Source organism: Manacus candei, unplaced genomic scaffold, assembly GCF_025592945.1.
Source record: "Manacus candei isolate 608988 ecotype Guabito, Panama unplaced genomic scaffold, ASM2559294v1 h1tg000114l, whole genome shotgun sequence".
Taxonomy (NCBI): Eukaryota; Metazoa; Chordata; class Aves; order Passeriformes; family Pipridae; genus Manacus; species Manacus candei.
The window spans coordinates 1,551,739-1,574,141 of NW_026138162.1; the positions used below are offsets into that span (position 1 = coordinate 1,551,739).

Genomic DNA, 22,403 nt, shown 5'->3' on the forward strand with positions numbered 1-22,403 from the left:
CTTGATAATCACACATCCTGAGCCATTGGGTAAATACAACATTAGAATAATGCTAAATAGTCATGGCCTTGAACAGGATGCTAGGATATTCTCACACTACATGCTTAGAAGGATTTTCAAAGACTGAATTGTAAGCTGCAGGGAAACTTTAATGCCAAGAATTTGGTCAAGCATAAAAGGAAAGATATGGGATCACATGAAGAAAGTATTTCATTGGGACATATTCAGACAGGACAAAGACACCAATATCTTTTCATGACCTCAATAGCTGGTAATACCTGAAAAAATATGTTCTGGGTTTTTTTTGTTTGTTTGTTTTTCATTTGGGTTTTATTTATGTGGTTTGCTTGGTTGGTTGGTTGGTTTTTTGACTACTTCTCCTTTTCCTCTACTTATTCATTTATTATTTTATTTATTGTTTAGGGTAAATTGCCACAAGTGACAGAATTTTAAGATGTCATTTAAAAAACTACAAGTTTATAACAGGCATGACTGACTGTTACTAAGCTATCATTTATGTGTTAAATGGACACTTGCCTATTAGGGATTCAATATACATGTTTAGCCACATTAAAGAAGTAGAACTGCATTTGAACGTCTTACCATTGCAACAAGGCTTGTTGAAGTTCTTATGTTGAGCAAAGGGCCATTTTTTTGAAAATAACTTATGAGAGAAAAGTAAGGATAGGAGGTGAAAGTTTCAAGGTGACTGTGGCATTTAAGAATTCAAAGCCAGAGAGCTGTCATTCCTGCTTAGATACCTTATCTAAATCCAATCATCTCTTTATGTTGGGGGCATATTCATCCCTCAAGCAGAGTCTGAAGCAGTAGATGAACTTGATTCTTTCATACTCATCCAGTTGAATTTGCTGAGTAACCTTAATTTTTAAATATTCTTTTGATGTAAACTGACTTCATTTTGGTAGAAGTTATTAAATAAAGATAAATTGTTCCTATAAAAAGTCGTTGTAATATAGATATAAAATAAAATGCAGAAAAGCTTACTGTTGAAATATAGAAAATCCTGGCTCACAGATTTCCATTTTTAATTCACCACAATTATGTAATTTTGCTTTCTTATCTGAGGTTTGTTTTGCTCTGTAAAGCTCATGTAAGTGGTGTCTTCTCAACAATGTATACTTTCATATATTGATCTGCATGTCTCAAAAATATAAGACAAAAAAGATCATAAAGTATATTAGAATAACACTAGGAGTATGCACTTGACTCTGAAATATGCAGTTCTATCAAACTACAAGAAAGGATAGAAGTACACTGTCATGTAACATAAGAATGTGGAATGCCAAAGAAAAAAATTATCAAATTGACTTTCAGTAGTGTATAATTATTTAAAGGATCGATAGAAGATTGTACTCAGAAAGCACTGAAATCAGTAGGAAGCCAGTATTAAATACTTCTATCTAATATTTCAATAAGTCATTGGCAAAATAAGATTTTTCATTTTTATGGTTTCTTGCACCTGCTGCTGTCTCTTGAATGCTAGTGGTGTTATGAGTGGTTACTAAGGAAACAGAGATTCTTGGATTTAATTGTCAGGTAAGGCTCTTTAGATTGTTTGACTGGGTTTTTTTAAGTAAAAAAAACTTTTCAAAATAATGTAGTTAGATCTGCATGTATCTTGCTACCAATAGAAGCTCCCAAACAGATTTAAAATAACCTGTAGCACTTCTGTTCATTCATTTACTTTGGCAATGAAAGTGCCCACTTCTAATTTGCTCCTTATTCTACACTATCATTTTAAAATGAAAATAAACTATATATAAAATAATATTTGAGATCCATTTAAAGTCCTTGTGTGTTGTAGCTTATATCACAGTAGGAAGTAATAACTGCTTATAGCTCATTTTGATATCACTATTTCACATTTCACCGATAGCTCAGGTTCCATGATTTCTTGTTGAATGAGTTTGTCATACTGAATAAACTTTCTAAGGGAACAGTTATATGACAGCTGAATTCTTATCTGGCAGAGGTATCCATTTCACCATCTCCATGGTAGGTAAGGGTTTGTATGATGAAATAAATGTGACCTGAATGAATTCTCGTTAACTGTGGATCTATTGAAAACTGCTTGGGCTCTGTAAAGTTGACTGAAAAATCACAGACAAGGAATTTTAGGCAGGTATCAGTCCTACAGAAAATCATTAATAACTTACTGAAAAATATGAGAGGAACAATGAGAGGATTTTTAAATTAATCAAGGTTTTTGTCATTTGGGTGTAATATGCATATTTTAGATGTGTATCATCAAACAAGCTCAAAAATGAGTCAATTTTCTTGTTATTTAACCTTGTAGTATTTTTTTGTGTGTGTGTGTGTATTCTTTGTTGTTTTCCCTGACCATTTCTTCTTGGTATTCCTTTGTCATACTCTCCTCAGTTACTACTGATCCCACGCTTCTACAGCTCTCTGAATTTTTTTTAGTCTAATCTTATGTTTCTTTTACCAGATCCTGTATTTTCAATGCCTCTTAACTCCCTCTTTTTCTACCTTCCTTTGCATTTACTCCTCTTCCTGCTAAGCTATTTGACCACAACATCCTCTTCACTCAGATGTCTCAATTTTGTAGCCTCAATAATGAGGCATTAATATCTTAAGAATGCTGATAATGAGTATTATTATCTTAGGAATATCAGGAGTTCAGAAATATGATGAGTAGTTCTACCCAAGGAACAAATGTGGAATCTAAAATACTGCTATGCTAAGCATCAACACAGTAGTGTTTGGTGCTTTCTCTTTTTTTTAAAAAATTTTATTTTTCTTCAAGTTGTACCAAGTAAACAAGCCACAAATGTAAATGGAAGAGCCTTCCTGAGTAGGAAGAGAATACAGTAATACTGTTAATTTAAGTCATCATTTTGTTCAAATTAAGATGGCTTTGGATTACTTGTGTGCACCATCCATAGATCCATGTATTCTAAAATGTCTATATAATTGAATTCAATTTACCTTGTTATTTGTCTTGATGCACTGCTAGAGTTAGACCGTGTGTGATATCAGAAGCTTACACATAATAATTTCCAATTACATTCATTCCCATTTCTCAAGATATTTTGAAACAATTGCTTTAAGATTTGATGCCATCACTATACGACAATATGCTCTCAGAATACAAGGAATATAACATCAGTTCAGAATAAACTGGATCTTAATTACGACAGGATATTGGAGACTAACAGAATATAGATATGCAAAATCCAGTATGATTTATGTCTTTAATTTTACCTGAGGATTTAATTTTACGTGAGGGTTCTAAGGTAAGTGCAAATGGTTAAGTTTAGCTACGCATTAACTTATAGCATTTTTGCCTCACAGAATTATAGAATCACTTAGGTTGGAAAAAACCTCTAAGACCATCGAGTCCAACTTAACAGTGTCAAGTCCACCACTTAATCATGACCCATCTAGTTGCATGTGTTGATTTTGTTAGTGAGTTGATAATGCCAGTAAAAAAATGGATCTTCTAGCATGCTGATCCAGTACTAATGTTGAAGAATAAGTTGTCCACAATAGTCACCTCTAATGTTATATTGTGCAACAAATGAATAATTTCTGACTCCATCCTGTACAATTTCCATCAAAATTATTCTAAACTCATATTTGCATAGTACCTTAACTTTATTAAACGTGCAATAGGAATGTGTCATTAGTTAAACTTATTGAAATCATTGGTGGTACAACAGTCCTGAAAATATATATTAATTTTGAAAAAAAGATAATTTTAGAATTGAATTTGAGTAAATGATCATTAGAAACACAGATTTTTTTTGTTTTTTAGAAGCCAACTTGATTGTATGATACTGATACTTTTAAAACTGTATTTCTACTAGAAATTGTAATACAGCTTCACCTATATAATATTCTTATTTTAAAAGTTATTTAAGAAGTTATTTAAAGCAACTGATATGTCAAAATGCCCCAAAATTCTTTCTTACTTGTTAGATGGACACATCAAAATTGAGACTAGAAATCTGGTATTTTCATTAAATTATTAGTACTTTTGTGTTAATTTGTTAAGATTTTGTTATGATGGAATATAATTCCATTTGCATGCATGGTTTTTGAGCTGATGAATGGATAGTTCAGTGATGGCAAATACAGAAGCCTAAAAAAAAATACGCACCTTGAAATTTTAATGTAATTTAAATTACTTTTATTTGTAACACACTGCTATTCCTTTTCTCTTCATATACAACTCTCAAAAATCTTTCCCAGACAACCGGAAATTTGATTCATTTTTACAAGTTTTCTTGAAGGCAACTATGATTACAGGTAACTTAAATACTCCTCTGTGCCCTTTGAATAGTATAGAGCTAAAGATTTACAAAAACAATCCCCCCCCCCAAAAAAAATTAACACTTAAAATAAGTTGCACTATCTTTGATTATAAATTGAAGGACAAAATAATCTGCCTCATGTATCTATAGGACTGGCATAATGAAATGTAATGCTTCTTATATGGTATAGTTTTACAAAGATTTGTATAATTTTTAAATGCTACCTAAAGATTGTCAGTATGTAATTTGTATTCTGTTTAACAATTGCACTGCAATGTGAGTGGAAAGAAATATCATCTGCACATTGTATGTAAGAGTTTGTCCAGGAATCAGGATACACGTACATATTTCCATCTTGGCTACTCTTTATCAAAGATGGACGGCTTCATATATCTTTTAAGAGGGAAGTTTATGAGATTCTTTAATAATTTCTTAAGTAGTGCAAGATCTTTTCATGCGAATAATCCTGTAACACTTCATTACAAATGCGCAGAATAGTTCGATTTGCTGAGTAATAGAAGTGTGTACATGATACAGAAGGAGTAATCTAATTCTTGCTCTCTTACTTTTAGGTATAGTAATTACCTGGGGTTTAACCTTGATCTTTTCTACCTGTTGGACTTTGAAAATGACTATGACTGAGCAACACTCCTCTTGCTTAAATGTAACCTATGGTTTAATAATGTTTCTTGTTGTAAAGCAACAAATATTCCAGCAATTTTAACGTTCTAGAAGTCAAAGTAATAGAATGGATCTAAAATATTACAGGGGTTGGTGGTAAATAGCTCCTTTTCAAACTGGCATCTTGTCACAGGAGGCCCCCCAGGGATTGATATTGGGCCCAATGATGTTTAATTATCTTCCTAACTGATCTAGGCAACAGGATCAAGTGTACCCTGATAAAGTTTGCTGATGATGCCAATTGAGTGAGAAAGTGGAGACTTTGGAAGGGAGAGTTACTCTACACAAATACCTGGATAGGCTGGAAGAGTGGGCTAACAAGACCCTTATGAAATTCAACAAGTGTAGAACCTCACGCCTGGGAAACGGAATCCAGGAGTGCAGCACAGACTGGGATCTACCCAGCTGGGGACCAGGTCTGTGGAAAGGGACCTAGGGATGCTGGTGGACAAGCTCAATGTGAGTGAGTAGTGTGCTGCTGCAGCAAAGAAAGCTAGCAGGATGTTGGGCTGTATCAACAAAGGCATCACCAGCAGAGATAAGGAAGTCATTATACCACTCTACTAAGTGCTTATCAGTCCACACCTCGAATACTGTGTTCAGTTTTGGTCCCTACTATTCAAAAAGCTGTGGACAGGCCAGAGAGGGTCCAGATATAGGCGACAAAGATGACCAAGGAACTAGGAAGCCTGCCCTGTGAGGAAAGGCTGAGAGAACTGGGTTTATTCAGCCTTGAGAAAAGAAGTCTGAGGGGAGATCTTATCACCATGTTCCATTATTTAAAGGGTAGACTCACATGGAAAAGAGGAGGGGTAATCAGCGCAAGTAACTTGTAGGGAGTTTCCAACCGGACACAAGAGGAAAATTTTTCACAATGAGATCAATAGCTGGAATAATTTCTCCAGGGAAGTAGTGGATTCCCAATATGGGACAGAAGATTTGTCTGGACAGGGTGCTGGGCCTTCTTCTCTAGACTGTGTTTTTTACCAAGAAAGGCTGAGCCACATGATCTTTAAGGTCCCTTCCAACCTGGATAACAAAAATGTGATTCTCTGATTCTCTGATTGAAAGAAAATGTATTACAATTTATCTTCCTCTACAGTCAAACTCAGATAATTTCACAATAATACAGTTTTAAAATATAGTTAACATACTCATTTTTGAAATGCACAGTTCATATTTTAGGAGTATAAATCACATCTTAATGCTATTGCATTACATATATAGATATATATATATATCTATATACATATATAGATATTCGGTGAGTTTATTTTCTTCTCTGCCAGATAGTAAAGTGGATCAGAATGGCATGCATTTGTCTTAGATTGTTTAGATCAGTCCACACAGTCATAAGAATAAACATTATTTATGTGGAAGAGTAAGATTATAAATAAAGAATACTAATCAACCTGTAAAAGAACTGTTGTTTTTACATTTTTCATCCTCTCTCATAAAAGGAAATCTGAGACATTCAGTTTTGTTTGTACTGACATAATTTACTACTGGCCTTAGTACATATATATGATCAATGAATTGGAACTCATTTTTGAAAAAAGGGAAAATAAACTAGGAAGTGAGGCAGACAAGATCAGAAAGGCAGAATTACATCAACATTTGGGACCATCATTGAACATAATTGAAAAATGAATGTCAAATATTGTTTTCTCACTTTGTACAGGTACTGCATCACTGTAAAATTACGAAAGACTCAGAGTAATAATTTCTCATGTAAGCTTGAATAAATCAGCAATTAGAATGAAATCTGCCTTGTTCAACCCAAATATCTGGTTTAAAGGAATGGAAGAAATCACAACATTTTAAGAAATATATTTAATAGACAATTATCCCATACGGTTAGTTTTCATGTGATAGTTTAGTTCATCATCAGGGCTATTCGTGGGACTATTCTAGTTTCAATTAAATTTTAATCAGTAAAGGCTTTTGCGTTCGTTGAGTTCATCTCAAGCAGGAAAGAACTCAAAGTATGTGATTAGGGCATGAGACACATTATTGTGTATCCTATAACACATTAAACAAAAGAAGAACTTAGTACACAGAAAATTTGAGTTTCACCCTTTACTCAGCTTGAATGGACTGGGTATCTGAAAATTATTATCAGTTTCCTTTCTATATGAACTTTGAGAAGTGTTTTTCTTGTTGATGCAAGATGAGTCTGCTTGCAAAATCTGAAAACTAAGTAGTTTGGAAGAAAAAACCCCAATGAACCTATTCCCTTCACATTTTATTTAGGGGTATTTTAGAAAAATTGTGGACTAAAATATCTTAGTCATGGAAACGGCATCCATCTAGGGACAATGGAAATGACATATTGAATTTATGTTCAAATACAATATTTCTATCATAGTTTTGAAAGTGAAATAGTTAGATATCCAAATCTGCAGAGGAAAAAACCACAATATTTAGTCAGATCCTTTATTTCTTTACTTTTACCAATTTTTGTTATTTAAAGACAAGACAAGTAATCAGGCGGTCTAACACACATTTTTTTATACGGAAAGAAACACATTGAAACTTTAATATGTATATGTTGCATGGATTTAAAAACTTTTCTATTTCTAAAGGCCTTCCATTGCTGTTTTCAGTCTGTTTTTCCACTTGAAAGCTGTCACCTCCACATCCCGGTACTGTTCTGGGGCAGCTGATAGACCTTGGCCTGGAATTTCAAGTGGTCTTATCTATGTGGCCTTGAGACCTTACACCAGTGCAGTGTGAATCATTGTTATGATTAACCTGAGAAAAGGGAGATTTTCAATGTTAAGTCATCTGTTCACAACCTTCTTTCTGCATTGTTTTATAGTTTCAATTTGTCTCAGTGCTCCTATCTTCTCCTTCACAATTCTACCTGTAGACTTTAGGTTTTTGTTCCATACTACAACAAACGAAATAGATAAAAAGAAAAAAGTAGTCATTTTAACATATATTTGTCAATAATACACATATTAAAGATCAGCAACAGTCTTGCTCAGCAATTATAACTAGTTAAACAGTAATGCCATGAAACAAAGATCAGTAGAAAGATTGAGTGAATGTCAATGGAAGGTATTATTGTATGGGGGAAGAAGGGCCAGGGTGTTTCTTGTTTGGTTGGTTTGGATAGAATATTATTTTGACCTCTTGCTGAAGAGGAGAGGAAGCCCAGGAGAGGACTGTCATTGGAGTCCTCTGTCACTTCCTGCATGACCTCTTCCTATCCCTGTTATTTTGCCAGGTGACTTTGAATTGGATATGTAACATAACAGAGGACTGTGAAAATAAAGCTTTGTGTAGATCAACCTTCATCCACTTTCCTTAATCAACAAGATTACTTATTTATTGATCTATATAAGAGAAAATGAAATTCATTCATGAAGGCGAAATATAAAACTGTCTCGCTTCTGCAAAGGCTTGTGGAGTAGAAATAATAGAATTGGCTATTCTCTTATTTTGACAATAATATTTACTATTTTGTAAATGAGATCAAAACACTGTTATTTAAATTCATATCGAAGAAAACATTAGTAAGATTTCTAAGTATGACTTTCAGTAAAATGATCAGTCAAATTGATATTGTTCTGAGAATGTATATTCTAAGCAATATGTTTTGAAAATATTTTAGGTGAATAATATTTGTTGCTGTGTAAGGTGAATGAACAATTTTTTATCAGATAAATATGTAGCTAAAAAAATTATATTTCATGATAACGCCCTCTCAATATAGGCAATTATATATAACATTTTATCTCCACAGAGTTTTGCAAGATCTAGATTGTTTCTATCCTAATGTCTACATTGTATGTGCATCTTGTTCTTACCTAAAAGCCTGAATGTGGTTTTAAGTCACAGACTCTACGAACAGATCTACAGCCTTCAGTTTTTGTGTGATTCTGGTGCATGAATTAATTTTCTAGAGAGCTTGGCATTTTATATATACAGTTCTCATAAGAGTAAATTTTTGTTTTTTTCTCAAAATCTTGATGTCAGAAAGTGTCCAGACTTACAAAGTAAATATTGTGCATTTCATGTCCAAAGAGCTTTCCTGGTATCTGATACACACTTTAGAGTTTTATTTATTTGTTAAGTCTTTATCAAGATTAAATTGCTTTTTCTTATATGATTTTAAATACATGCACAGCAATATTGACTTATGTACATAGACTTCGGCTCTATGCTCAAAATGAGTTGCGCTGTATTTTTAATTTGAGGCTTTAGAAGCTTGAATACATCAATTTCATTTTGAATAGTAGGTGTTCCCTATTTAAACCTAATCTTAGTCAGCTTCCTCAGCTTCTTCCTTTTATTTGATATGAAATTCATTGTTGAGACTGTATATAAAGAGAGGCCTTGGGAGTGCTCATGAGTGTGCTGTTTAAGTTTCGTGGTCTATGACTGAAACTGGCTATGGAATCTAGGGTAAGCTTAATACTGACCTCATAGTTACTGCTTCATCCAAAATTTACATTTTGTTTTACAAAAAGTAGCAACCTGATTAGGTGGTTGCTCACTTTGTTGTAGTCTGTTGATGTCATGTCCAAAAAACATGGAGCAGCTTGGGAAAATTTGTAACACAATCTGTGAAGATAAGAACAAGTTGTGAGTTTTGTGATATCCTTACAGAGAATGCCAAGGTATCTGCTTATAATTTTGTCTAAATAAGACTTCTACTCAAATAAACATAGCATTTGGAAGTTGGTTTTGTGAGTAGCTATCTCCATACCATGAGTGTTCTGGTAACATCACTGAGAATTACATAGCAAAAGAAATCTTTTCATGTAAAGATGCCTTAATTTCAGGTCTTTGTCTTCAGTCCTGATTCAGCTTTGCTTCAGACTCAGACTACTGAGTAAGATTAAAAGAGCTCAAATTTTCTGGTAAAGTTTGGAATTTAGATTTTCATGCACAGATATTTCATCCTTTCAACTTTGTTCAAGTGAGATGTAATTGTCTATGCACAAAAAAAATCTTGGCTCTTTGTCCTTGATTTTTATATATAAAGTTTACAGAAAAAAGCCACAGTTTGCATTTCTTATTTCTAACTGTCCATCTGTCTCTCTGTCTCTCTGTCTATCTATCTATCTATCTATCTATCTATCTATCTATCTATCTATCTATCTATCTTTCTTTTCATCCAAATCCCATTAATTGTGTTCTTGTCTTTATTCAGCCATATACCCACATTTTGGACCAAAACTGCTTCTGTACTTAGGTAATGTTTAAATGTATAGAGTATGTGAACCAAAAAAATTCTGGAAAAGTTAAAAAAATGTATCTATTGTACCCTATTTCTTGCTGATGAAGTGAAAAAGTTGAAACAGAGCACTGAAATATTTTTTATACTGTTTTCCGTAACATAAAGAGAAGTAGATATCAAGTGTATTTTAAAGAAAAAATGGTCAAATTCAATCTTGTATTGAGTTTTAAAAAGATAATTATATAGATTTAAACCTTTCTTTTTCATAACCATCTCATTCCAGTGGGAATAAAAACTGCATTAAAAGGTTTTATGCAAAATACCTCAATTTCTTCCACTTTGCAAATCAAATTTGTGCATTCAAAGTCATTACTGGATATAATGTATGCAACATATAAAACATCTATTTCTCTCTAAAATAATTTAATATTTCTTGCATATTTTGTTCCCTAATGTAGACATGGCAAAACAGTCATTAATTGAATAGACTGTGAAAATTTTTTCTTGAGTTTGGAAATTTTCCACTGGAATAAAATCACTAGGACTGTGATGGTCATGTCCATGCCTTCTCTTCCTCTCTTCTGGAATAAAATGGAAGTGTTTTGCCTGAAGAGATGAATTCAAATCTAAAGACTCGAAGTAGAGTCATCTATTTTTTCTTGGGTTAAGAGAGTTCAAATTTGAACTTAGTACAGCAGAGCTGCAGATACTATGTGTTGAAGAGGGGAAAAGGGAGAGAGGTAAACACCAAATGGTTATGTCTTGCTGAATGTTTAAGTTTAAATTACTATATATCAAACTGGCATCTTTCTGGTGCGTTAAGTGAGGCAAATCTGCTGTAGAAGGGCAAAACCACAAATGCAACTGATGCAGTCCAATCATTTGTCACATCAGTAGAGCTCTTAATTGAACCAGCAATGACCTCAAGGGCATAAGGGCAACCTACTCCCTATTTCTTGCTCTGTTATCGTAAAAGAGCATACAAAAATTCTGTTACAGTGATGAGGGGACCTAAAGAAATAGTTAACCAAGCTATGTTTTTGTTTTATTTGTTTGATTTTTCCTAGTACTTTTCTTTTAATATGAAACATTGTATCACTTGTGATAAAATACCCCCACTAAATTCTGTTAAATACAGTGAAGATGGTTGTGCTTACAAAGCCCAAAACAGATACAAGTTATATGTGAATCCTGAACTGAAGCACAGCTTTTGTGCTGATTTTTGTCACAGGAACAAACAGGTAAGGATTGTAACTTCTTCTCCCAAAGACATTTGTTTGACTGGAGCTTTTTTTACCCTGTAATTCAAATTTAGAGAATAATTAGTCATGAGATTTTTTTTAAACTAGAAAACAGTTATTTTGTGTAGCCAACTCTGAACAAAACTAAATTCAAACAAAATGTCCTAGTGTCTAAGTCAAAATTTTCAGCCCACACTAGTCCTTGCATCATCATGGATATGCTATCATTAGTACCTAGTGTAACTCGGATATGTCTACCAAAGTGGTAATCCAAGATCTGAACTGTTAGATAAACATGTCATTAGTCACATTGACCTGTAATAGATGTAATTACCATGAAGCTAAAATTATGAACAGCTAATGAATATGCTTTTCTTGGCACATAATGTAGCTTATATAAATGACGTACTGCTTGTATGTGTAAACATAAAGTTACTTGATGAATTTCTAAAGGAACAAAAACTAATACAATGTGGGTTGAAAATGAATGAAGAAATTGCTAAATGACAATAAAACCAAAGCTATTGATGTGTATAGATATCATTTGTAAATGTCTTGCTGTAATGATGAGCACTGTAATGATGATTGGTTTGGTTCAGATAAGGAAAACTATTCATTAACCTTTTGATGTGTTGCAATATGGAACTTGCAGTGGAGTTGCATAAATCAGAATAGAACACGCAGGAATCAGCACACCTCCCAGTGCTTTCGTCAGTGATGCAGAGCTACGAAAATAACAAGAGGTTATAGCAGAGCAAAGTAAACTTGTTAAAAATTGAAAAATAATTTGCATTCAGGGTCAGCTTTTGGAAATGATGGGAAAGACTGCTGCTCAGGTTCACTTCTCTCAACACTTATTGCCTTTGTTGCCTAAAAGACCAAGGGAAAAAAAAACTCCAGGCCCAATTAGGTAGGAGATAAGATAAGAAAACAGAAAGCTTTAATGAGTCACCAGACTCCTGGAATATAACCGTTGCGTGCCTGTTTGACCCATGTGCTACAATTTTATAATAATATCCATCCAATCTCCACTTGTCTACCCCCCAGTTCTTCCCCGTTCCACCCCTTAGCACACCTCTTCCAGAACTGAGTCTGGGGGAGTTTGGGACCCCTCTTTCATCATCTTCCTCCCCTTGGAGGCCCTCCAAAGTCTTGGCTTGAAGGTCGTTTTGCGCATGTTTACATTCCTTGGGGCAGGTGTTAAGGTGCTTTCTGCAAATCTTCATTGAAAAGAAGACTAAACAACTAATAGACTTAATGGAATTTTGAAACGGAAAGGGGGTAACAGTGTTGGGAAGATGTGTAAACTACTGTGCTAAAGGGTGAGGGATATAATACAGCTACTTTAAAATCTACATTCACTACATAACTACTTCTAAAGTATATAAAAATTAAAAAATCAAAAAACTCTGAGGCAACACTTTTCTTGAACATGGCTGGACAGTAGCTTTTACATCTAGTACTAAAGTATAGGTAGCATAAGCGTGGAGGAATTGTGATTATTTGTTTTATGATTAAAATGTCATGGTCAAGGTGAAAATAAGAACCATTTTTCAGCTTCTCTAGATGTTACTTTCTCCCAGTAATTTTTATTTCTTTCAAAGGCAGAATGATCTTTGTGAGAGAAACTCTGGGTGGTATTTACATGACTACTCTTTATCTAATTAATGAGTGTGTGTTTCATTGGCATTTGAGTGTTTCACTGATTTATCTGATGAAGGTATCTGACCCTTCCCCATCTCCTGAGACAATGGGAATTTCATTGTGTCTTGAAAGAGACAAAATTTTTTCTCTTCAGATTCATCTTCATAATCACAAAAGGTTTTGCAGCTACACTGTTTTCATCTTTTTGGAGTTGTCATATATAGGTCTTCAAAAGTACTGGCAGCCTTTTCATATTTCTCTAAGAAGTAAAAAGAGCAGCTATGTTCTGAGTTATTCTGTTATGTCATGGTTCTCCTAACAGTGGAGAAGAAAATCATTTAAATGTCCAAAACTCACAATATTCTGTGAAAAGTATGAAACCAATTCTTTCTCCCCCACTGCTTTTCACTCTTTTCCCCTTTCCCTCTCTCTCATTAAAATCCAGCAATGTCATTCATGACCTATTTAACTGGAGGTTACAGGCCGTGTTTTAGCCATAGGTGAAATACGATCCAAACCAAATCTTTCAGTCCAGGTTTACAACCTTTTATGACTATCAGTCATGATGAATGGGGTTAGATTAATTTTTTTGGAAATGAATCATGATTGTACAGAGTTTATATTATTTTTAATTGCTGAGAAAATCTTTGTTATGATAACAGGGTTATGGCATTTCACATTCTTTGCAATAAAAGTCAGAATTGTTATATAGTCCTTGAAAGATAATAGCAAACAGCATTACCTTTGATTTTGTTAGCTTTTTGAAATTTCATTTGCTAGCAACAATTTTTCATGATTACAGTTTTAGTAATCGGTAAACAAATACAGAAACAAGCAGGTGGCAAAATGCAGAATATTGAAAAGGCTAAAATAATACATGCAGATTGCAGATACCATAGTCTTCCTTCAATTTTAAAATTTAATTTCAATTCTCATAACTAAGGCTACACTCCTGTGAATGTTCTATCTGTGCCTAACAACATGCATCAAGATACCTTATCAGAGAAAAATATTACTATTTTTGTTTCTTAGTGCTCTTTTTCTTTGCATTTTTTCCCATGCACATGGCATTTTGAGAAGCAACAGTAGATGACAAATTCATTCTCTGGTTATATAGCCATTCAAAAGAGTCAGAGAGCACTTAAGGAATTCCTTTCAGGCCTTTTGCGTATACTTATATATCGGTAATAATCTCAATTTGTAAAGGGCTGCAATACAGACAACTGTGTGTCTCCACTACTGTAAAGAATAATTATGACTTCTGTGAACTGTTAGAATATGATTGAGTGTAGTCCAACATCAAAGGCAAAATGGAATGTAACTTTTCAATAGTCTTTATACTAATTCTGCTGAAGCCAAAACTGTCCTTTTTTGGAATATCAAATAAGTAACTGCCATTTCTTGTCTGTTTCTTTTTTTCTTTTTTTTTTTTCTTTTTTTTTCCCCTTCCATTGAATTTCAAGGTTTTTTTCTGTTCTGTCACAAGATCTGGTGAAATATTCAGAATTCTAGAACTTTGAGTCTCTGTGTATATCATTGATGGAACTACTAAGTTGATATAGGTCACAATTTTCCATGCTTAGACCTTCCTCTCTGGTACTTGCCAACACAGTCTTTATAAGCAGGGACCCAGGGAATTCAGAACAGAATTGAGCTCCTCACTTACCATTCTACAGGTGAGATTTTACTTATCAGTGTAGTAAGAGGTCTGCTTTAGCAAATGGCAGTAATATTGTGCTGAAGACATAATTAATGTCTTTGTTAAAATCCCTAGGGTATGAGTATCACTGTCTGGATACTAGATGCTAGGTTGTTCATGATATTTATTGGTCTTTTGTCTTTCATTTATTTTTGATAACTAGGACTTCTATTCTACAGCTGTAAGATACTTTGGAGATTTGTTGATTTACCTCGATCTTGTGCAACAGAAATTTATCGTGAGCCTTTTTATGGCTTTTGCTTGTTCAAGTGGAACACAGATAATGCAATCTTTTAAAGCACCATGGTTTCAATTCCTAAACTTTGACATAAGTCACTAGAACTGGGAGGTTTTGGGTGGGAGGGGGTTGGTCTTTTTTAGGGATTTGTTCAGCCTTCATTAATACAAGCATAGTGTCATCCAAGTATATAATTTTGATGATGGAGTTGGTGTATAGTAAAGGTTTAATGGAAATGAGAAGTTATAAAAGGAGTGTTTGAGTATGGAAACTTGATAATCCATTGTCTGTCATGCGCCTGGTTTGGTTGCCAGGACAAGTTTTCTACTTTTTACTGCTGAGTGTTTTAATGATGGAAGAAAAAGTGGATAACAGTGATTACAAAGATAGCTGAGAAATCAAGAAATATATTTCTCAGGTTTTTACTTCTCTTGATCTGTAGTTAATCAATGCTGGCATGTGATCACACAAACTGCAACAGGATTTAAATCAAGTTTGCAGAATCAGACATCATCCTGAAAGATTGAATTAAAATCCTCAGGGGAAAAAAAAAAACAACAACTAAATCAAACATATAGAAAAGAAGAGAAAAGAAGAGACTTCTCAGACTTTATGATTTAGATTTTGTTTAAGCAGGCCTAGGGATAGTAGTGAATAACTTGTTATTCTTTCTATTAAAATAATACTGTATTTTCAATTGACCAACAATGTGAATATTTTCCTAAAATGGAAATAGGTATTACAATAATTTACTTTGTGTTCGCTTTCCAGAAGATTAACAAGCTGACTGTGGTTAGTTAGTAGGAATGGATAGAAACCAGATGTCTGTTTTAATTATATTCCTAATGATGTTCAGGTATTAGAAGTTTTTACTAAACAGCAAACTGTTGTGCATTATAAAAGGTCAGGGTGGATACCAGAGAAGTTTTTATTATATTGACACTTTGAATGATAGTCCAGTTTTATTCTGCAATGCAAATTAGACACGGGGCATACAGTAAGTAAACTGACTTGCATACAAAAGTACTCATTGTTAGCATCATAAAATTAATATTAATTTGTAACTAAAATTAAGAATTCTAATAAACATTTCCAGAATTTTAATCCAAAATTATGTTTGGGATACGGAACATCTTCATGATCTATTTCTCATCTGGAGTATAATCTGATGATATGTACTTTAGTAAGAAATGTACTGTGTCTTACCACAAATTCTTCTGAGAGGCTGTTAGTAGGCCTGTGACCCTCCTTGCATTCCTCACAACACTGAGTCTTAAGCATTAAAAAATTCCCCCTTTGTTAGGAAGACTGTCTCTGTGATGGATGACACCACCTTGCTCTTGATGTTCATAAAATTGCAAGAAAAGTATTTTGAGGCACAAGATGAGATTATAATAATTACTTTATTAGGGTCATAGTCCAGCAAAGTTGGTAAACAGACATTTAATCGAAAGCAGCTGGGCAACTCTGGTAATGTTGACTGGGCTTCCTTACATACTTGGGTGCTTGACTACTTACTTAGATTAAAGACTTAATTGCACTGCTATGTCTTCTATGTTTTCTTCTTGTCCAATTTCTGCATTGGAATGAGGATGTAATTAGGATGAAAGTCAGTCTTGTTCTTGTCAATTAAAAATTCAAATGAATTAGAGCCAAAGGAATGCAGGAAGTGGTCCTTGATAGACCAGCTATTTTAGTGCTTAAACAGGAGTTGTATTTTATTCATCGTTACAGAAATAAAGTAATTTAAAACTGTGATGACAAACCTGTATTTTTAATTACTCTTATGCATCACCGGTTAATTCAATTTGGTTAAGATAGCCTCAAGGTTAAAAGCAAAACTAAGCCACTCAAAACCCCCAAACTACACACCCCTACAGAATGGCAGACTGCTGTGCTGATAATGTTAACACCACTGTTGTGATTTAGGAATGGTAATCCCTAATTTAGTGTTCCAGCTCAGACTCTCCAAACCATACTACCACTTGCTTGCTCCCCTCCTCCCCCTTCTGCTCTACTGGGCTGGAGAGGAGATGGGTTGAGATAAGAACAATTTACTGGAAACACCAATGAGACAAAACTAACAGTAACACCAACAGTATTAATAACAAAATTGCACAAAAGATAGAGAGTGATTCACATGCAGTGGAGCCATACTACCCCCCCCCCCCTCCACCAGAAGGAACCTTTTCATCCCCTGGCAATGACATGAGGTGGTATAGAAGAGCCTCCACGTCCTTGTCATGCCCCCTCCTGGTTACTGCAAAAAATTAACCCTGTCCTGGCTGGAACCAAGACAGTCACATCCTTTGTTCACAGCGATTGAATGAATAAAATATCCCTGGATCTACTCTTCATGATTTTGAGGCAGTGACACAAACAAAAAAGCAGGTTATAAAGCTTTATTACTGATTGCAAAGACTATTCTTTGCCTTCATTTTGGTCACACTTATGATGATGATTTAGTTGGAGGATGGAATACTTTGATGGTGATTACCTGGGAAGAACAAGGGGCATTTTTACTTCAGTGCACAGGAATTTTTTCATAGCTTTATCATTCCACATAATTTTAACACTTAACTCTATTTTCAAGATTCTCAGACTAATAATGAAAATAACTTTCATTTCTAAGTATTCAAATTAATATTTCAGTCTATATTATTCAACAGTTGGAGTTACTAATACTGTTTAAGTAGCTTTTAAGTTACTTAAGTAACTTAAGTACTTTAAGTAACAATTATTATTAAGAGTTTATAATGAAACTTTATGGAAAATAATGAGTCAAAATTATCACCAACTTTTAACATCTATGGATTTATTTTATGCTGATTTTACAGTTTTGCTTGTTTGTTTTAAAGTAGATTAAATTGTATCAAAAAAGAAGGACTGCAGTAATTTTAACTATTTTGGAGAAGAGATCAAAATATGGATTTGGCTGGACTGTGGCTGAAGACTGTGATTTCTGTATTTTCACCAACATCCTTTTCCTCTGGATCCTCTACCACGTGGAGGAGGCTGCAATATGCAGTAGAAGTGATTCAGTAACACTCTCATGGTCTCCTGTTTTTTTGAGACATGGAACAGCCCCTCTTACCTTCACTGGCTCCCCCCAGTACGTCTTGTCTCTACAACTGGCTTCTGTACTTGGTGAAAAGGAGAGGCAGGAGTACTACCAGCAACAGAAGTCCAAGGAGCAAGTGGCTTGCCCCCACTGCATTCCCATCCTATGGCTCCCCCAGCCTGCTGCTCTAATGATGTTATACCAGGTGGGGATTGCAGCGCACAGGAGAGGGAAACAGGAGAAAGGCAGTGCTGCAGGGCTACACTGAAATAGCAGCAGCAGTGCAGAAAAGGCCATAACTGATTAGAAATATAGAAATACATTTATATGACAAAAAGGTCCTTCCCCATCTCCCTCCCCAAGCAGCTCAGTATTTGTAAGAGATGTAGGAGGTGTAAGAACCCTGTTTTGTACATGCATCCCAAATAGCAAAAGCGAACACCTTTTGAAGTATGTTTTAACTAGTGTATTTTAAGCTTCAGCAACATCCTTTCAGGTTTATAGATTCCTTAACAAAAAAGTATAACATTTGCAAATAAACCATAAGAGTAATAAATATACAGAAATCCTTCTGGGCTGCCTATAGGAAGCAACTGGAAAGCAAACAGGAAAAAAAAGAGCCTTCTTTGGTTTTTCAACCCTTCCTTTGAAGTGTCATTATTGATTATTTACTACTGAAATTATTCAGGGCAGGGCTCCTTATTGTCCCTCAGGTATGTACATGTTTAATAGTTTCAATTACATTCACAACTTACCATTTAGAATTTTTTTCCAGGATTTAACTCTCTTTCTTCAGATGCTTGTCTTGTATGCCTCTGATGACATAGTTGTTTCTTTGAATTCTTCTTTCCTGAGATAAACAGAATTTTCTTTTCTTGTCTATTAAAAGTCAACAGTAAAAAGATTAAAATAAAAATGCTAATAAGAATTTAACTCTCAATTTGTACACCCTTCACTTTATCCAGAATCCTGCCTTAATGCACATTTCTTTGAAAAATTGTTCTTCTATGAACTATCTTTGCTCAAAGCAAGTGTTTTTCATTGCTGAAAAGTTGTTTTAATAGTGCTGAGACTGCCCTTTCCTAAGTAGTCAGTAAAATGACATGAGCTGGTAAAGTACCTCTCAGCAGCAGATTCCCTGAAATCTTCTATTTAAATTAATCCCAGTGCAACTTTCAATGTTCTTGATCATTCTGTTTTTTAGGGAAAGCCTATTCTACAGTTAGGATAGTTCTGCTAATTAATGGTGTGAATTCAAAGAGCATTACGTTCTTGCATGGAAGTCTCTTCCCTTCCCTCAAAGAGATGAAGCTAAAGCAGATTAACACTACCTGTCTTTTGAATAAGATAATCAGGGATGCATTTAGTACATTTTATATTCACTTCTTCAAATACCACAGCTTAATTTTCTTTAGAATAGAAAGCAATGTACTTGTAAATTCTAAACTTTTGATCATATTATGACTTTCATAACTAACCACTTTACTATTACTGTCAGTTAGAAAGTGTTCCTAAACTGCGTTCTCCATTTCATCAGTTTTGTTCCCAAACGATATCAGGACACTATCAGCACCCTCACTTTATGCAAGTAATTAACTATTCTATTCTTTCCTGAACTCATTTGCTTGTGCCTAAAATGTTTCATATCAAAAGAACATAAAATACAGACAGTGATGAGACTAGAGAAATGCAGATGAAGGGTACAGTAGAATGGTACAAAGAAAAATTGCAGCAGCCACAAAGGGCGAATGGAACCAGTATTACAAATAAAATGAAAGAAAATTAGGCAATTGTAATTAAAATCAAAAGTACAGACAATGTCAAGACAAAGATTATAATCAATATCACTTATATTATCCTTGTAATGTAAAATTTTGTTATAAAAAATGCATTAAGCACAGGATGTATGTAATGGGATTTTGGTCTGAAAGCAAAGTAACAGAAAATATTATAGTGATGCATTGAATGAAAGAAACAAATGTTTTTTTTTCTTTCAAAAAAGTTGGGCTCTCTCTCAGACATATTTTTTACTAATGGCAGGAGATTTTTTAGGGATGTGTGTGCAGACCTGAAAAATATAACGAAATCCATGAACTGTGCAGTGGCCTCATGGTGCTGGTTATATTTGCTCTGGACCCCATGGTCATGCCCTCCCCGGTGGGATTTCCAGTCTGCGAGCCAGTCGGGATCTGATTAGGGGCTCCAGGGGATGTGGTGTGGGGCTTCAGGGGTGCTAATTGGCTAATAACCGTTCTGGGCTGGACTAAAAGCTCCAGGGACTGGGATGGGGTGACAAGGCAGTGCACTGTCCTGCCTTGGCAGAGCTCGCCCTGTACTGCCCCCCCCCCCCCCCGATTATTTTGAGCCATCTATAACTTTAATAACTTTTTTCAGTCCCTCATGTGTTGCCTCATATTAGATTTGCAAATAGATTTCTTTCTATGGAAGGAATAAATTATTATGCATTTAAACTGACACTTCTATGTTTCTTTCTTTTTTTTTCTCCATTTTTTTTTTACTCCCTTGTTCCTTTAATTCCCTAATCATCCATGAAATGATTGGTTTAATTTGAATGTTGTTGCTCTTTCAAAAAGAGGTTACTAAATTTTGGATATATTTTCAGAAGCTAAAGCAGCTTTATGAGAAGAGATAAAATGTGATTAAAACTAATGCACTTTTCTGGTCAGTGTTCAAAATAAGGGGAATATTTGGATTAATAAACACATAGGTCATTTTCTTCAAAATAATCTCATAGACCCCTTTAAAAGGTAAAAGATTATGGAAAGACAAGGTATTAAAGTGGTTTCAGAAGCTTCTACTGCAGTGACTTTCCTAAAGAGACACTTCCTGAAAAGGTAGGGCCATGTTTTATGAACTGTTCACATACTGCTGCCCCTGTGGTTTTTTATGCTCTCACTCTCCTTGTTCTTCCTTTCTAGATCAAGCCAGCATGCCTCTTTCTAAATTCTCAATATGATTTTATGTGATTCAGAGTTGTACATTTATACAGAAAACTGGGGGAATAATGCTTCTAAGAATCCCTAGCTTTCTCAATCCAATCAAGTATGGATAATTTTAGTTTCATTGAAATTCAAGGGGAAAGCAGAAGTAACAAGATACTACAGAATCAGTTTCCAGGAATGAGAGTAGTGTTTTGCACAGCTAATAATTTACATAACTAGTTACATTTTGTGGTAACCCTACAGAAAATAATCTAGGGAGAAATCTTCAGTTAATCTAATTTAATTGAAGCAATACCACATTATATCTATATAGGAATAATACCATTTGGTGAAAATCAATTATCTAGTACAGCTTATTCATACATTGGTGCTAAATTTAGAATGTGCTGATTGTGAAAGCTTTAAAGCTGAATAGAATCAAAGAAACTCATTTTATTCCAAAACTCTTCTATAATTGTTCAGGTTAGAACTTTGAATGAAATCTCTTTCCTTCTCTGTCTATGCATTATTCATGAAGGCCTAAAACTGGCCCTCTGTGACCAAGAAGACTACTCTTTTTAAATTCTAATGTAATTCTATTCTTATATACTGAATTATGGAGTCATCAGATCAGCACCCATGGATTGAGGAATTTCAGATGATTAGAATTCTTAACGATTAGCTCCACAGTGTAAGTTCTACTTTGGCTCATTTGTACAGAAAAATGCTTCTGATGCTCAGTAAATGCCCTACTGTTGTATTTTAATGAACTGAATTTTAACTTCATATTGTTTTAAAAAGCTTGCCCCACCTCCCCTCCAGAATTTTTAAAGGAAAAAGGAAAGAATGGGGATTAAAATTTCATCGTTCTTGTCTGAAGCCCAGAAGAATTACCTCTTTAAGGGGGCAAAATATTAGATTAAGGACATATTTCTCTTATTTACAATTGGAAAAAAGGTACATGTCCAAGTGTTTTGAACACTTCCATCAAGATAGTTTCCTATCATAAAATGCACATTGATGACATATTTTATTTAAAAAACCTAGATTTTACAGTATTTGATTTTTTATTTTTTTTGTAAAACACAGGGTAATTCTTAACTTCCATAGCAAAAATAACTTTTTTTTATGTATCAGTTATTTTTCCATTAAAAAATACCTAATATTTGTGTGTTTTAAATGTACAAAATGTAAGTTGATTGTATATATGTACATAAGGTTTTCTATGTATAAATATACAAAATATATATATACAAGTAACAGATACACTTTATATGAAATTTAATTTAGATGAAATTTAATTTATGTATAATGTAATTATAGTATATAATAGAATATGCAAAGTAGTCTAAATTTTAAAAAATTTTCTTTTCTTATCTATTTCAGTTTCCTACATTAATTAAATTAT

The 22,403-nt window shown here is 34.0% G+C and overlaps 1 long non-coding RNA gene across 1 annotated transcript; it reads right to left on the minus strand.

Annotated features, from left to right (window-relative positions):
• Positions 1–9,496: 9,496 nt before the first annotated feature.
• LOC127461883 (uncharacterized) lies at positions 9,497–18,999 on the minus strand. The gene is made up of 3 exons (XR_007900222.1): positions 18,809–18,999; positions 12,033–12,136; positions 9,497–9,551 (listed from the first exon to the last, which is right to left on the minus strand). It is a non-coding gene; the product is annotated as an uncharacterized LOC127461883 (long non-coding RNA).
• Positions 19,000–22,403: the final 3,404 nt, after the last annotated feature.